Source organism: Acomys russatus, chromosome 4, assembly GCF_903995435.1.
Source record: "Acomys russatus chromosome 4, mAcoRus1.1, whole genome shotgun sequence".
NCBI classification, from domain to species: Eukaryota; Metazoa; Chordata; class Mammalia; order Rodentia; family Muridae; genus Acomys; species Acomys russatus.
The window spans coordinates 13,645,415-13,664,077 of record NC_067140.1 but is presented as its reverse complement, the minus strand read 5'-3'; positions in this window follow the sequence as shown (position 1 = coordinate 13,664,077).

The window sequence follows — 18,663 nt, the reverse complement described above, 5'->3', positions numbered from 1 at the left end:
AGTGTTTACTTCATCTCATTATATTTTTTTTTTTGTCATGGTTTGGTTGTTTTCCATTAGAAATCTGTCCTTTTCATTTAAAAAAAAGTATTTATTTTTTCACTTTACATCCTGATTACAGCCCCCCCTTCTCTCCTCCAAGTCCCCCCAACACACACACACACACACACACACACACACACACACACACACCCCACAATTCTGCCCTCACCTTCTCCTCAGAGAAGAAGGAGGCCTCCCATGGATACCAACCTGCCCTGGCACATTAAGTTGTTGCAGGACTATGCACATCCTCTTGTGCTGAGGCCAGACAAGGCATCCCAGGTAGGGGAACAGGATCCAAAGGGAAGGCCCATGCTCCAGTTGTTGGGGGATCCACATGCAAAGCTTCACATCTGTTTCATATGTGCAGGGAGCCTAGAACCAGTCCATGCTTGCTCTTTGATTGGCAGTTCAGTCTCTCTGAGGCCCCATGGGTCCAAGCCAGTTGAATCTGCAGGTCTTCTTGTGGAGTCCTTGACCCCTCTGGCTCCCTCAATCATTCCCCCAAACTCTTCCATAAGACTCCCCAAGCTCTGTCTAATGTTTGGCTGTGAGTCTCTGCATCTGTTTCCATCAGCTTCTGGGTGAAGCCTCTCAGAGGAGTTATGCTAGGCTACTGCCTACAAGCATAGCAGAGCAACATTAATAGTGTCAGGGATTAGTTCTCTCCCATGGGATGGGTTTCAAGTAGGGCCAGTCTTTTATTAGAAATTCCCTCAATCTTTGCTCCATCTTTATCCCTTCACATCTTGTAGTCAGGAGAAATTTTGTGTCGAAGATTTTGTGGGTGGGTTGGTGTCTTTATCCTTCCATTGGAAATCCTGCCTGGCTACAGGAGATGGCCATTTCAGGTTCCATATTTCCTGCTGCTAAGTGTCTCCTGGGACCTCCCCATCCCAGGTCTCTGAGATGGCCCTGCACCTCTAGTTTCCATTCTCTCACCTGGCCCTCTTCCCTACTCTCTCTACTTCTAATCCCCACCCCTGTTGCCTTTCCCACCCCCTTTCCTACACAGTTCCCTCTATCCATCCACCTACAATGCCCGTTTCGTTTCCCTTTCCGAATGATATTCAAATATCACCCCTTGAGCCCTCCTTGTAGGTTAGTTTCTTTGGATCTGTGAATTGTTGCATGATTATCCTGTGCTTTATGGCTAATACCCACTTATAAATGGTGCATACCATGCATGTACTTTGGGGTTTGGGTTGCCTCAGCATGATTTCTTTCTAGTCCTATCCATTTGCTGAAAAATCTCATAATTTCCTTGTTTTTAATAACTAGGCGGCATTCCATTGTGTAAATGTACCACATTTTCTTCATCTATTGTTTGGTTGAGGGACATCAAAGTTGTTTCCACTTTCTGGCTATTACAAATAAAGCTGCTATGAACATAGTTGAGCAAGTGTCTTTGTGGTATGGTGGAGCATCTTTTGGGTATATGCCTAGGAGTGGTATAGTTGGGTCTTGAGGTGGAACTATTCTCAATTTTCTGAGAAACCACCAGATAGATTTCCACTTTGGTAAGTGCAATCTACCAAGTAAATTGTGAACTTCCTTTAGATTTTTCCAGTTTTGTGGAGTACAGGCTTTAGACATAAGACCTAATGACTCTTTGGGTTTTCTTAGTGTCGGTTGTAATGTCCCCTTTTCACTTTTGATTTTGTTAATTTGGATATTGTCCCTCTACCTTTTAGTTAGTTTGGCTAAGAGCTTGTCTATCTTGTTGATTTCCTCCAAGAACCAGCTCATGGTTTCATTGATTCTTTGTATTGTTCTCTTTATTTCTAATTTATTGATTTCAGCCCTGGGTTTGATTATTTCTTGCCATCTACTCCTCTTGGGTGTGTCTGCTTCTTTTTTCTAGGGCTTTCAGGTGTGCTATTAAAGTGCTTGTATGAGAAGTTTCTAATTTCTTTATGGAGGAACTTAGTGCTATGAATGTTCCTCTGGGCGGAGGCTGATTTTTAGAATCTGTGCTGCTTCTTGGACATTCTTGCTGACTGTCCAGCTTGCTAAAGGGGAACTTTTTTCTTTATACATGTATATGTATTTTATATGCTGATTATTTTTTTAATCAAAGAGTAAACTTTTTGAGACAGAGTTGTAACCATGTGGCTCAGGCTGTCTTCCCTACCTTGTGACCCTCTGGCCTATTATAAGTATATACCACCCAGCCTTACAGAAGCAACCACTTCTTTATTTCTGAGTACTGACAATGGGACCCAGGCCCTCCTGCTCATCCACTGAGGCGTATACCAGTACCATTGGCAGCCTGCTTTTACATTGATTTTTAGATTAGGATTCCTTCTAATAATAGACTCCTTACCAGTTTATTGATTTTTGTCATTAAAACTTTTATTATTTTGGGCTAAAGAGAAAGCTCAGCAGGCAAAGGCCCCACCAAGCCTGAGGACCTGAGTTCACTTACCAGAACCCACTTGGTAAGAGAGAACAAAGCTCTGCAAGTTACCCTCACACATGAGCTGTGCTCTATGAGCTCCCCAGAAGACACATAAGCTGTTCGCGTTTATAAATAAAAGGCAGAGAGACCTGCTAGATCTATTATATCCTTTATAATCCTGGAGCTGGGCAGATATTAGCCCTCTAAGCTAACTTGTCTAATCCCCAGTCAAAATCCCCACAAGTTCTTGCACATGTTCCACTTGAGCTGCTTCTGCTCCATCAGGCAGTCCTCAGAGCAAGCCACTTAGGCCACCTGCTCCCGGTTACCCTATGGCCACCTGCTCCCGGTTACTCCATGGCCACCTGCTCCCGGTTACCCGATGGCCACCTGCACCCGGCTACCCCATCGCCACCTGCTCCCGGCTACCCCATGGTCACCTGCTCTTGGTTACCCCATGGCCACCTGCTCCCGGTTACCCCATGGCCACCTGCTCCCGGTTACCCGATGGTCACCTGCTCCCAGTTACCCCATGGTCACCTGCTCCCGGTTACCCCATGGCCACCTGCTCCCGGTTACCCCATGGCCACCTGCTCCCGGTTACCCGATGGTCACCTGCTCCCGGTTACCCCATGGCCACCTGCTCCCGGTTACCCCATGGCCACCTGCTCCCGGTTACCCCATAGCCACCTGCTCCCGGTTACCCCATGGCCACCTGCTCCCAGTTACCCCATGGCCACCTGCTCCCGGTTACCCGATGGTCACCTGCTCCCGGTTACCCCATGGCCACCTGCTCCTGGTTACCCCATGGCCACCTGCTCCCGGCTACCCCATGGCCACCTGCTCCCGGTTACCCGATGGTCACCTGCTCCCGGTTACCCCATGGCCACCTGCTCCCAGTTACCCCATGGCCACCTGCTCCCGGTTACCCGATGGTCACCTGCTCCCAGTTACCCCATGGCCACCTGCTCCCGGTTACCCCATGGCCACCTGCTCTCGGTTACCCAATGGTCACCTGCTCCTGGTTACCCCATGGCCACCTGCTCCCAGTTACCCCATGGCCACCTGCTCCCAGTTACCCCATGGCCACCTGCTCCTGGTTACCCCATGGCCACCTGCTCCCGGTTACCCAATTGTCACCTGCTCCCGGTTACCCCATGGCCACCTGCTCCCAGTTACCCGATGGTCACCTGCTCCCGGTTACCACATGGCCACCTGCTCCCGGTTACCCCATGACCACCTGCTCCCGATTACCCCATGGCCACCTGCTCCCGGTTACCCCATGGCCACCTGCTCCCAGTTACCCGATGGTCACCTGCTCCCGGTTACCCCATGGCTACCTGCTCCTGGTTACCCCATGGCTACCTGTTCTTTCCTCCTTCCTCTCTCCTCATCCTGGTTCTTCTCCGACCTCAGAGCTCAGGAACCTTCATCCCACCTGCCTCTCTTCTACCCAGCTCAGGCTGTAAACACCTTTGTTAGCCTATCAAGAATAATTTTGGAGGCAAGGTTCACATAACGACATTTTGGTTCCTTGAGAATTTGCTTGTAGGACAGTGGGGATCTTGGGGAACAGGAAATTAACATTTGAATACAGAATAGCTCCAAGTCAATGCCAACACCCAGCCACAGTTTCCCCTCCCTCCACTACTGCTCCTCTCCCCAGATCCACCCCCATCCATTTTCTTTACAGAAAAGAACAGGCCTCCAGAAAACTACAGCCAAACAGGACAAAACAAGATCCAACAGGGCAAGGCAAAAGCCTCATGCTGAGCCTGGACAAGGAATGCAGTAGGAAGGAAGGAGTCTCAAGAGCATGTAAAAGACCTAGAGACACACTCCCACTGTTAGGAGTCCCACAAAAACACTAAGCTAACAGCCATAACATGTATGGAGAGGACCTGTGCAGACCTGCACAGGGCCATGTGAGTCCTGCTTAGCTGACTTCGTGGACCAGTTAATCTCAAGACATGTTTGTTTGTTTGTTTGTTTGTTTGTTTGTTTGAGACAGGGTTTCTCTGTGTAGCCTTGGCTGGTCTGGACTCACTCTGTAGACCAGTCTGACCTCGAACTCACAGTGATCCACCTGCCTCTGCCTCCTGAGTGCTGGGATTAAAGGTGTGCGCCACCACGCCTGGCTAAGACATTTATTTTTTAAAGTTAGTATATGAAGTGGGTTTCCTTATGTCATATTCATACATGTGTCATTATACATGTTCTTAAGCTCCCTTGCCCTTCAATTTTAGAACAATTTTATTGTACAAAATATGAAGAAGAAAAACATATTCAGGTAGAGTCTACCTCTTGCAGACACTCCCTCCCAGAAGACACAGGAAAATATTTTGACCCAGTCAGTCGAGTTCTGGAGGCTCCAATCTGGGTGGCTGACCAGGTCTGTACAGGATACTTTCTGGGGCTATCTCTAGAGAACGGGGCTGCTGAGGGAAGCCAGGCCCTGTGTCCCAGGGACAATACCCCATGACAGGTAGGACCTGATTCCGGAACCCACCCTCCATTCCCAGTTGATGATGTCCAGCAGCCTGAAAGGCAGTGTCACCATCTAGCCACACAACGCTGCATAGTATGCAACAGAGTGGCACACTACATGCACATACATGTAACATACATACATGTAACACCCTCATTGACAGGACTTCACATGATTACAAACAATATATGTGCACTTGGTCACATAACTCACTGCCACTCTGGCTGCCTGTCCCCCTCCTTTCATCTTCACTGGGGATCTCTAGCTTAGATGTTCATTCACCAGGAGACACGGAGTAACAGTCTGGCTGGAGAACTCACGTTCCGGAAACAGTATGCTATTAGCCACATGGACGCGGAACAGCCTTGATTATTTGGGAGCTGTTGCCTACAGCTTCCGGTGCCTGGGAATGTTCTTTGCTTTTTGAACCTTAGATCAAACCAGTGGAGTTCACTGTCCAAGCCATCGTCACCACCTCAGACTTGGAAATCAGCCCCTCAGAGATAAACTTTGGCTAGTGCACCGTCTATGAGGCCATCAGGACAGAGATCAACATCAGCAACCTCTCACTGCTGCCCCAGGAGTTTGGGTTCATTGGGCTTCCCAAGGTATGTGCTGGTCAGTCCTGGGAATATAAGGTGGGGCATAACAGCTGCCCTGCAGGCCTGGCATTGGCAACTCTGCTCTCCTCGATACCTCCTAGGTGACCCTCTCCTCATCCAGGAGGGAAAGTCACCCCCCTCTCATTTTCCTGGCGGTAAGCCACAGACTCTTCCTGCCTGTCCTCTAAGACTTTCCCTGACCAAGCACAGGATAATCCAAAATGGCACCCAGGCCTGACCGCCATCAGTCCAAGAAGCTAGGCTATCCCCTATCCACCCTCACACACCTAGCTCATAACCTCACACTCAGTGTGTGAGCATTCACACATGCACACACATCTCTCGTACCCTCCATGTGTGCCCCCAAAACTACCATGTTCGCCCATCACTTCCCCACACAGCACAGGGTACATGTTTCCTACCAGCCACTCCACAGAGCATGCTTTTCCTTTTCACTCTGATGTGTTCCCATTTTCCAGTACATGGACATCCAGCCCAATGATGGGTTTGGGACAATCTTGCCACTGGAGACTTTGCAACTCGATGTGATCTTCCAGCCCATTACGGCTAAGGAATACAGATTCGAGCTGGTCTGCAAATCTGAGATAAACCAGTAAGCCTGCCATGTGACCACTGGTCTGCTTTCATTGTGTCCCGTAAGTTTGGGTGTGTTGTGCTTTCATTTTCATTGAATTTTAGGAAGACTTTAATTTCTTTCTTTATTTCTTCCTTGACCCAGTGGTTATTGATGAGACTTGATAACCTATGACCATATGGTGGGGGAGGAGGTCCCCCTTGGTCATAGACCTAGGGGAGGGAAATAGGGTGAAAGCAGGAGGGAGGGAGGAGTGGGAGGATACAAGTGATGGGATAACAAAAATTGAGTTGTAATCTGAGTAAATTAATAAAATTAAACTAAAATTTTTTTTCTTGTATCGGTGAGACTTGCTTTGTGACCAAATATACATATAGTCAATTTTGGAGAAGGTTCCATGAGGTGCTGAGAAGAAGGTGTTTGGGTGAAAATTTCTGTAAATATTTGTTAGTTTGATTATTTCTCTTAGTTTCTGTCAGGATGACCTGTCCATTGGTAAGAATAGGATGCTGATGTCTCCCCCTATTATTGTATGCAATTTGATGTGTGGTTTAGTTATGTTTCTTTTACAAATGTGGGTGCCCTTGTATTTGGAGCATAAGTGTTCAGAATTGAAATGCCCTCTTAGTGAATTTTTACTCTGATGAGTATGAAGTGTCCTTCTCCATCTCTTGATTAATTTTGGATGGAAGTCTGTTTTATTAGATATTAGAATGGATACTCCAGCTTGCTTTCTGGACCCGTTTGCTTGGAAACCCTTTTCCCAGCCTTTTACTCTGAGGTAATGTCTATCTTTATTGCTGAGGTGTGTTTCTTGTATGTAACAGATGGTTTTTACAACTATTCTGTTAGACTGTATCTTTTTATTGGGGAATTGAGTCCATTGATTTTGAAAGATATTAAAGTCCAATGACTGTTAGTTCCTGTTATTTTTATGTTGATAGTGGTACTCTGTGTGTGTGTGTGTGTGTGTGTGTGTGTGTGCATGAGGGGGGGGAGAATAGAAATAATGTGTGTACCTTTTACCAAAACACCTATCATTTGGTGTTTTGCTGCAGTAGAGTTATTAATTTCCTGTATTTTCTTGGATGTAGTTAAACTCCTTGGATTGGAGCTCTCCTTCTAGTATCTTCTGGATTTGTGCATAGATATTGTTTAAACTTGGTTTTGTCATGGAATATCTTGTTTTCTCCATCTATGGTGATTGAAAGTTTTGCTGAGTATAGTAGTCTGAACTGACTGGTCTCTTAGGGTCTGTAAGACATCTGCCCAGGCTCTTTTGGCTTTTATATTCTCTGTTGAAAAGTCAGGTATAATTCTAATAGGTCTGCCTTTATATGTTATCTGGCCTTCTCCTTTGCAGCTTTTAATATTCTTTCCCTGTTCTGTACATTTAGTGTTTTTATTATTATGTGACAGGAGGATTTTATTTTAAGGTACATTCTACTTGGTGTTCTATAAGCATCTTGGACATTTACATCCTTCTCTTTAAGTTGAGAAATTTTTCTTCTATGATTTTGTTGAAAATATTTTCTGGTCCTTGAAGCCAGAAATCTTTTCTTTGTTCCTATTATTCTTAAGTTTTGTCTTTTGATAGTGTCCCTGATTTCTTAGACGTTTTATGTTGGGAACTTTTTAGATTTAACATTTTCTTTGACCGATATATCTATTTCTTCAATTGTATATTCGATGTTTGAGATTCTCTCCTTTATTTCTTACATTCTGTTGATGATGCTTATATCTGTAATTCCTGTTCTTTTCCCTAAGCTTTTCATCTTCAGGATTTCCTCGGCTTCTGTTTTCTTTTTTCCCCCAATTAGTAACCATTTATTTATTTTTCTTTTTTAAAAAAATACATTCATATTATCGCACACACATATATTTAAAAACTACCTACAGCAAGAAGAACCACAAAACAATCAGGAATTATATAAATGTTATATTCATAGTGTTTTGGCTATTTGTATTTGGCAACCTTAAAGAAAACATCTTTCCTATCTTGGTGCATCTAAAATTCTGAATGTAAATCAATATCTATCATATTGCATTTTTAATCAACTTAAAACATCTATCTAGACCTGAAAACATCTTAACTCCTAAACAACTAAGCTTAACTGTAAAACTATCTGGCCTTCAAACACATCAGAGACTTGAGAATGAATAAAATTAAATATCTGAGTAGACAGGAAGTGAAGGTAATCAGCTTCCACAATGAGAAAATGACAGTGACAGATGCCTGAACAGTCACCCAACCAGCCTACCTCAAAGAAGATGATGAGCATCAATGAACCTCCTTATGGAGATGGCTTCAAATGTGGCAAACAAGCCACTGGACAAAATGTCCTAATTTCTGCTACAGACAGAATTCTGACCAAAAATGGGAAAGCTTGAATGCAGACAGAGGTGACATCCAAACTCTGCCAAGACAGGGTAAGCAAGTCCTCAATAGTTCCTGCCTCACAAGTATGTCTGTCAGATATATTGGGCCAGAAGGCTGAAGATGATGCTCCAGTGTTATAGAGAGTCTGTGTTTTCTTTACTGTTCTCTATTTCCATTTTCAGCTCCTGAACCATTTTATTCATTTATTTTACTTCTGTGATTGTATTTCCCTGTTTCTTTACGAGGTTTGTTCATTTCCTCTTTAAAGGCCTATATCTGTTTGATTTAATTTTCCTTATTTCTTTAAAGAATTTATTCATTTCCTCTTTAAAGGCCTCTATCATCTTCATAAAAATAGATGTAAGGTAATTTTCTTGTGTTTCAGCTGTGTTAGGATATCCAGAACATGTTGTAGTAAGGTGGCTGGGTTCTGGTGGTGCCATATTGCCCTAGCGCTTACTAGTTGTGTTTTTATGACGGTCTTTAGATATCTAGTTGTCCCTGGTGTTGTCTGGGTGTTTCTAGTGCCTAAAGGACTCCTCAGGAAGGTGGATAGAGTCCTGGGATGGAGGCTGGGTGTTCCTGGTATACAGCTGCCCTCTCCAGGAAGAAGAGTGGAGCTTTGGGCTACAAGTTGGAACTGTGTGTCCCTAGGGCTCCTTCAGGCTTCCTCAGGAAGGAGAGTTGTCTGTTCCTTTCTAACGGGAGACAGAAATGGAGTGGATCCAAAGGGGAGGGTAGGTGGGGAGGAACTAGGAGGAGTAGAAGGAGGGGAAACTACTTTTTAAAATCAATTAATTAAAATTAATAAATAAAATACAAACTAGACCTTGCATTCGTTTTCAAAAACCACATTATTCTGATGGGATAAACTATCCATTATGATGGGTTATAATCATGAGGAAACAGATACCAAGAGTCTTAAAAATGCTTATATCTGCTGGGCAATGGCACACACCTATAATCCCAGCACTCAGGAGGCAGAGGCAGGCAGATCTCCCTGAGTTTGAGGCCAGCCTGGCCTACAGAGAGAGTTTCAGGACATCCAGGCCTACATGGAGAAACCCTGACTCAAAAAAAAAAAAAAAAAAAAAAAAAAGAAAGAAAGAAAGAAAAGAAAACACAAAACAAAACAAAAAATGCTTACATCTAGTAATTTCTATTCTAAGAATTATTTGTAAAGGAACAATTGGAGCTCTCTGAAAGTACTAATATGCACAAAAAAAATAAAAATAACTCAAAGATTCAAGACAAGAGTCAAAGTAAATAGTTGCATAGTACAAACGATATATATCATAATCAACTAATAAACAATATAGCAAAAGAAATGTACCTGAAATGTTGGATCATTTGAATGTATTAAGATTCCTGTGCCACATTCTCCACAGTTATGTGGAGAGTGGGGACTGACTCTGACATGAACTCTGGTGCCTCATATTTTACCACCTCCCCTTGGTGGGGAAGCCTGATGGCACTCAAAGAAAGAATAAGCAGGCTACCATGATGAGACTTGATAGCTTATGACCTTATAGTGGGAGAGGAGGTCCCCCTCAGTCTTAGACCTAGGGGAGGGGAATAGGGTGATAGCGGGAGGGAGGTAGGAACGGGAGGATACAAGTGATGGGATAACAACTGATTTGTAACCTGAATAAATTAATTAAATTTAAAAAAAGATTCCTGTGCTAAGTAAATGAAAGTTTGATCCCAAAATGAGAGTGCATGGATTAATATAGATGTGTGTAGCTTTGTTTGTTTTTATTTTGTTGTTTTGTCATTGCCATTTTTAAGACAGGGTTTCTCTGTGTAACCCTGACTATTCTAGAATTCACTCTGTAGACCACGCTGGCCTCAAACTCAGAATCGGCCTGCTTCTCTCTCCCACTTGCTAGACTTACAAAATATACAAAATAAAAACACCCAAAAGGGAATGTCATTTTCCTCAGTTGTGTAGCAACTGGTAAGTTGCCCTTGATCCAGTAAATACACCTCACCCACTCTCAGGCAAGAAATTCTAATTAACCCAGTAGGTCACACACACAAAAAGATGGCAAGAAAGTAGGAGCTGGACCTGGTCAGAAGGAGAGTTTCAATGAGGAAGAAGGTGATACCCTATGAGCATATACAGGGGGAGAAGGTCCCCATGAGTCATAGTCATAGGGGAGGGGAGTAAGGGGAAAATGGGAGGGAGGGAGGAATGGGAGGATACAAGGGATGGGATAACCACTGAGATGTAATATGAGTTAATTAATAAAATATTTTAAAAAATGAGGAAGAGGGGTGAGAGGGAAGAATAGCATCTGAAAATGACTAGAAATCATTATATAAATATACAAAATGGTAAAACAATAAAAATATTCAAAAATTTTTTTAAAATGTCATCTTGGTGAGACAGACCAGAGGACTAGTTATAACAGTCCTTCTGCATGAAAACTTTGCTGCCTAAATGATCTACTTTCCAGTATCTAAGAAGCTTCCAGAGAAAGCAAATTCCCTAGGAACAGAAGATAACATGGAAGAGTAAAGATGGCTTCCAGTTCCGAGTCAGGCACAGGAACCACCACCTTTCTTCACCAAAAGACACCTCTTTCTCTAGGCCTACCTCCACCATTGGGAAAGAACTCCATTTCATATCTCCCAGCAGAAGTGAGGTAAGATTGACCCGCTTCTGTGATCATATAAGAGGGCCTGAACTGATTTATGTGTTCATGAATATGTTTGAAGCCTTTGGAAAGAATGACTTTTAGTGTGGTCAAATATCAACACATCTATCTCTGACCCACAAGTCCAGAGCCATCATGTCTTTGATTTTAGAAAGTATAGCCTCTCTAGTTACAGAAAGCAGCCAATTCCTTAGCTGTGGCTTCAGAGGATTTGACACTATTTCTATGTGTCCAGTGAATAGAACACCAAAACAAAGATATTGCCTGGGTCCTCCTCAACTGCCAGATCTTACAGTCTTTCTGTCCTTCTTTTCTCCACTTTCAGAGATGGTCTCTGAGCCTTGGGATTATACTAAAACCATGTCTTCTGGACATGATAGGACCACTGCACTCACAAATTCATCACAGATGTGGCTGCATGCACAAGGCCTGAACAAGATCAATCAACATTCTAACAGAGCAGTGAGGGGACTCACGTAACCCCAGCTCCAACTGAGGAGCTATGGGCAGCTTCTGGCTTTATGAGGAGAGATAATTAAAGTGTGGATCCTGGTAGGTCAACCACACTCTAGTGCATGGCTCAATAACCATGATTATATGGAATCGGTGAGTTATTTAAGAAGAGACTTGATACCCTATGAGCATATACAGGGGGAGGAGGTCCCCCTCAGTCACAGTCATAGGGGACGGGAGTAAGGGGAAAATGGGAGGGAGGGAGGAATGGGAGGATAGAAGAGATGGGATAACCATTGAGATGTAATATGAATAAATTAATAAAATATATTTTTTAAAAAGAGAGAACATGAAGTTGGGAGGGGTATTAAGGTGAGGAGTGGATTCTGGAGGGATCCCCTAGTGAAAGGGGGCCGAGTATTATCAAAATAAATAATATTAAAAATAAATAAAGCACTATATTTAAAAAACAGAATCCTTTTGAGCTTTAGAACCTTTAGAACACAGTGGTGTTCATTCTTTGGAAGTCTGAAGACTTGGTGAATGAGTCTGTTTTCTTGTAATTTCCATATTTGGAATGAACACATGTCCAATGTGTCTCTCAACTTTATGGTAGAAATATATTACTTGTGTAGATGATATTAAGTTCTTTTATTTTTGAGATTATAGTATAATTACATTATTTCCCTCTCCCCTTCTCTTTCCTTCCTGTAAACTCTCCCACATTATGATAGGCAGATTTGGGCCCAGGGGTCCCGCTCAAACTAAGGCACCAGCCAAGGACAATACAGGAGGTAAACTTTAAACCCCTTCCCAGATCTAGCCAATGGTCAGAATATTCTCCACAGTTGAGTGGAGAGTGTGACTTTCTCACGTACTCTGGTGCCTCACATTTGACCACGTCCCCTGGAGGGGGAGACCTGGTGGCACTCAGAGGAAGGACAGCAGGTAGCCAAGAAGAGACTTGATACCCTATGAGCATATACAGGGGGAGGTAATCCCCCTCAGGAACAGTCATAGGGGAGGGGAATAATGGGAAAATGGGAGGGAGGGAAGAATAGGAGGATACAAGGGAAGGGATAAACATTGAGATGTAACAAGAATAAATTAATTTTTAAAAATTTTAAAAAAACACCCACTGAGTTAATTTAGAGTACATGGGCACAGGATGATCTACTGCAACATGGGCAGCCTCTCAGGACCTGCACCCTTAGAGAAAACTTATTATCCAACCCCTAAAACCATCAATTGATAATAGCTGCTCATCTAAGAGTGGGCATTGTGGCCTGTACTGTACAGGTTTTTTGCAAATAATCACGGCTCCTGTGAGTTCATATGTGCAGCAGACTGCCATTCCTGGCAAATACTGTTCCACTGAAGGCATCTACTCTCTCTGGTTCTTACGATCTTTCCTTTCCCATCTTGTAGGACGTTCCCTGGTCCCTTTGGGTAACAGATACAGTATAGCTATCCCATTTAGAACTGAGTGCTCTGTAGTCTCTTTGTATCAATAATCTCCAACTCTGAAAAGAATTTTCCCTGATTAGGGTTGAGAAGCTCACTGAGCTAAGGTTATAAAGATAAGGCCTTAGGGGACAATTTATCACTATGTCCACTTAGCAGAATAAAAAAAGAAAAAGTTCTTTCCTAAGGTCTATGACATAGTGAGTAACAGATTTGGGACCCAGACATTAAGAGCACTAGACGTGAGTTCTACCTTGTGGAGTAGACTTTAAATCCACTCAGAAAGTGGTGGTTTACTTTCATAACATCCATGTCACCATTACACCAGTGAATATATGTTGTGAGGCCAGTTATTATTGTAGCTTGCAGAGTGCACTGCTAGTAACCATGTTGATTATTTTGCTCTCCCAATAGCATGCAAAAAAAAAAAAAAAGGCCTCCTAGCACTTCATTTCTGCATGTTCCTGTCTGAAGCATGTGGAGTCTTCAGCATAGTCTTACCATGAAGTTCTGGATGGCAACCAAGAGCATTGGCAATAGTCTGTACGGGTGTCCCCAAGGCTCAGAGAACACCGTGAAAGAGGGGAAGAAAGGACCATAAGAGCTGGAAGACGGGGATGAGACATAATAAATGCCATCTTTTAGGAAATGTATAGACACTGTAATCGTGAATTCTGAACAACTATGGATGACTGGGTTTGCACAAGAACAGGCCAATCAACAGCCAGAAAAGAATGTAGGAGTGGCCGGAGGGTCCTATCCTTCACTTCTAAACCATTTTCTCTGTGTAGATTAAAGGAAAGGGGGAACTCATTGATTTCAGTGTCTAGCCCCTGGTGGGCCTGGCAGGCTCCAATAGATAATCCCAACCCCACAGCCGCCCTGGCTAAACTCAATGGGTCGCACAACAAAGAAAAACCCATAAATCTGGGAAAGGGACAGCTAAGTGGGGGGAAGCCGTTTATAGACTTGGAAAAGACATAAGAGAAGTGAGGGGAGAATTTAGCCAGAAAGTGTCCTATATGTATAACTACGTGAAATAACTAAATTCACAAAATAGCTTGTTTCTCAGTAGTGACAAACATTAACACATGTACACTAACAGTTTGTATGTTTGGCTTTAATGGTTCGATGCTAAGAAAAAAGGAAATAAAGTTCTTACACCACAAAAAGAAATAAAATGTTAAAATGTATAACATGTTGTACGCTACTTTTTAAAAGTTAATTTATTTTTATTTCATGTGCATTGGTGTGTTTCCTGTATGTTTGCTTGTGCATGGGTGCCATATTCCCTGGAACTGGAGTTACAGACACTCGTGAGCTGCCATGTGAACGCTGGGAGTTGAACCCAAGTCCTCTGTCCTTGGGAAGAGGAACTAGTTCTCTTAACCACTGAGCCATCTCTTGAGCCCCTGTATGATACTTTTAAAAAAAAAGGCAAATAATAAATAATAATTCTAAATGGACCTAAGACCTTAATGTTACTGTTAGAGGAACTACTAGAGAAAAAATGCTTCTGTATAGTAGCATAGAAAGTGACACTCTGGAGTGAGAGAGAACTCTAATAGCTCAAAAATAATAGCAAAATTTGACAACCTGGACTGCATCAAATAAAAATATTCTGCAGACCCAAAAAAAAGGGGAGAGCTGGAAAGGTAGCTCAATGGGTAAGAGCACACCACCTACTCTTCCAAAGGTTCTGAGTTCAATTCCCAGCAACCATGTGGTGGTTCACAGCCATCTATAATGTGATCTGATGCCTTCTTCTGGTGTGCAGGTGTACATGCAAGCAGAATACTGTGTACACAATAATGAATAAATAAATCTTTTTTTAAAAGATCCTCAGAGTAAAAACACATCATGCAAAACATAGAAAGTCTTTGCCAGCCTTGCCTCTTGGGAGATTTATATTTTAGAATGTGTTTAGAATTCAAAAATCACATCCTAAGACCTAAGTCATCCAATCAGTAAACAGGCAAATCAATTGGACAGACACTACTCAACAGATGAAATGGCGAGGCTAGAACTATGGCTCAGTGGTGAAGTTCCCAGCACCCACAGCACAGCTCACCACTTCCTGTAGTTCCAGTTGCGTGCCCTTTGATGACCTCTGAGGGCTTCTGCACGTACATGGTGCACATACATGCACTCAGGCACCCATAGTGACAAATAAAATAGAAGACATTTTTGTTTTTGTTTATTCAGATGAAGTACAACTGGACAGCAAACATGTGAAAAATGTTCATAATCCTTAGCCATCAGAGAAAGTCATATTGGTGAGAACTACAATAGGAAAGAGAGAGAATTTCATACATTTATATATATGGATATATATGGGACTTTTGGGGTGAAGGAAGGTGGCCAGTGAGAGGTGGAGGAGTGATGGGTAGACAAGGTAGCAGGAGGGTGAGGGAGTATGAGCCAAGTACATGAAGTGCAGGTAAGGAAATGTCACGATGAAGTCCACTTGTTTGTACTGTGCTGAAGAAAGAACACAGATAAAAATACCAGATCACTGAACCTGAGATAGGAGAGCTCTGTGGTATCCGGAGGAGTCTGTCTAATCCTATTCCATTTCCCTCACACAGGCTTCGGAGATTAGCCTGAGAGAATTGCAACAACATGGACCGCAGTGCCTTCTGATCTCAGTTTTTTCCGTGTGCCAAGAACAATTTCTTACTGAGCTTAATAATAAACAAGATAGGACAATGCCGATCTTACTTATGGGTCAAAGGACACAATCCTTGTCCAGTCCTCTGAACCAAAGACACAGATTACACACAGGGGCTTAAGATTTCTAAAATAACAACTAATAAGGATGATGATAATAATACATTAAGTAAGTAAAGTAAAATAAACAAATATTGGAAAAAAAGAAAACCAAGCAGCATAGAAAATGAAGGTCTTGGTAAACCTGTAAAGTATAACAAAGGAGCATCTGGCAGAGAAAGGAGCATCTGGTAGAGAAAGGAGCATCTGGCAGAGAAGAAGCTCTAATGTGACATCTTGATGCTATAAGGCAAAAGCCAGACTGGAACAATGAAGGAAAGAAAGATGACTTTAAAGCACTCTTGTCACTTTTTTCTTTCAGAGAGAGGAACAAACAGTATGGTCCTTTCCTTAAGAATAGATAGAAAAACCTAAACTGTACAAACAGCATGGAAAAGCAAAGACAGACATATGTCCAAAATCTTCTGCTCTCAGACCGTGTTAGGTTATGGGGCTCGGTATCCAGCTGCGCTGTGAGCTGTCATTCCAATTTAAAGGTCCTGCAGAGACAACTCCCACTGAGTAAAAGAACAGTATTAGGAAGAGGGACAGTCGCCAGAGTGGCCCCTTGTGTGTTCCAGGCAAACAGATCCAAGTGTCACTTACACTTACCAGTGGCCTATTCTTAAGAAGAAAGGGAAAGTCCCAAGAAGCTGCTGTGTTAACTAGCTTTTCCTTGCTATAACAGAAGCCTGATGCAAATGATTTAAAATAGTAAAAGACCTATTTTGCCCTATGGTTTCCTGGGCTTCAGTTGCCTAGGGTTCGTTTGCTTCATCACTGTGGATCTGTAATAAGGCTGAGGATTATAGTGGCAAACACGTGTGGTGGAGATTTCCTCACCTTCTGATGGCCAGTAAGCAGAGTGGAAGAGAACATTTAGGAGGGGTAGATGTACGCCCCCCCATCCCAAGGCATGTCTGCAGTGGTCACTTCCTCCAACTGGGACCCACTTCCTCTCCTTTCCATCATCCACAATAATATTATCAAGGAGTTAATTGACCAACAGGCCAATCCAGCGGTGATGTCAGAGGTACCAACATACCTTCTCAGTGATGAGATCCTCATGATGAGAAGCAAATTTTCCACATGTGAGCCCTTCTCAGGACACATCATATCCAAGCCATGGTGCAACTGGAGCTCAGAGAGCCTGGGAGTGCTCATCTTCAGAAGCCATTGTTTAACGCTGTCTGTACTAAGCCACTTTCTCTATATTCTCCATTCATCCACCATATGGGTCACACGTGCATAAGGCCTAAGCACGTCCTACTAACAAGTCTTGAATGCTGGACCTACGGAAGGGGTTATGGAGGCCTACTATGGCATTGGGTTTATCAGGAGTCCTAATGGGTGCCTTTTATACTCTACCTGTCTCGTTTCTCAACTCACTATTCCAGCAGCTTCCATCCCAAGGCTCACAGGCAAAGTACAAGTGCAGGGGGCTAGGACAAAGCTAGCTTCAGGTAGTTATGTCCTGTCAGAAATGGACATTCCTGGCCACACGCCCCCTCAGGACACAGGCTGGGTGACAACCGAGGATGCTATACCCAGGGAAGTCTCCCAGTTTGCCGCTGTTTTGAGTGATTTGAGCAAATCCCCCAACACAACACACCTGGAGTTCTTGTGCTCGTAGGCACTTTGAGATCTGAAAGCTCTCATCAGAGTCACGTGTAGGCTTCCTCCTTGGTGATCAGTGTGTCTCCTTTGTCGACAGCTGCCGTCTTTTTGCTGCCTGCATGGACACTCCGGTGGGGGAGAGACCCAAGAGCACAGCCTGCAGTTGCAATGGTTACAGCAAGCCTGCTTCTTGGGATATGTTTAAACGGTGTGTTGAAAATGGATATAACCACTCAATTTATCAGGGTGTCGGTGGTGGAGGCAGTAAGGGGAGCATAAATGAACATAGCACATGCTAGTATGTTTCTATGCAGAGTTACCTCTGTTTTTCTCACACAAAAAAAAAAAACATATAAAATCATCTTGTTCAGACGGTAGGTACTTTCCTCCATCTTACAAATTTTTATTTTTTTCTGATTTATTTTGTGATGAAAACCCTCAGCTGATTATTCATACAACATTACATATTTCTTATACTCCTAAAGACATAACTTCATGTTTTTAAAAAAAAAAAGAATATGGCTTCCTGCAGTTTGATTCTTTTTTTTTTTTTTTTTTTTTCTGACTTAATTCAATTGATCTTTTACATGTTCGTTGACCTGAGATGCTTGTAAACTCTTGACCGTATGCTCACTTTTAAGATTCAGTTACGGGGCTGGAGAGATGGCTCAGTACTAAAGACCATCAGTTGCTATGTCAGAGGACCCAGATTCAATTTCCACCATTCACATGGCTGCTAAGCAGCATCTGTGACTCCAGTTCCAGAGGATCAGCACCCTCTTCTGGCCTCTGTAGGCACTGAACATATGTGGCTCACAGCATACACGTAGGCAAAAAGACCTATATGCACAACACAAAAATTACCTTTAAAATTTAACTTATTAAAGAAACTGAGACTTTAAGACACTAAATTAGAAAAACCCACATATGAAAGAATAAATAAACAAGCAAACAAATAAAAATGTTGTATTGTCTCATTTGTACAAGTACCCAGGATAAGGAAATTGACAGTAACACATAATGAATTAGTAGATTACGAGGCCCTGAGATGAGGGAGAAATGTGGTGTTATAATGTCACAGATTTGGGTCATGATATGAAAAACAATTAGATATAGGTACTAGCAATATGAGTGTACTTAATAGCATGAAGCTTAAAAATGAATAAAAATATTTATATGGCAAAGTTTATGT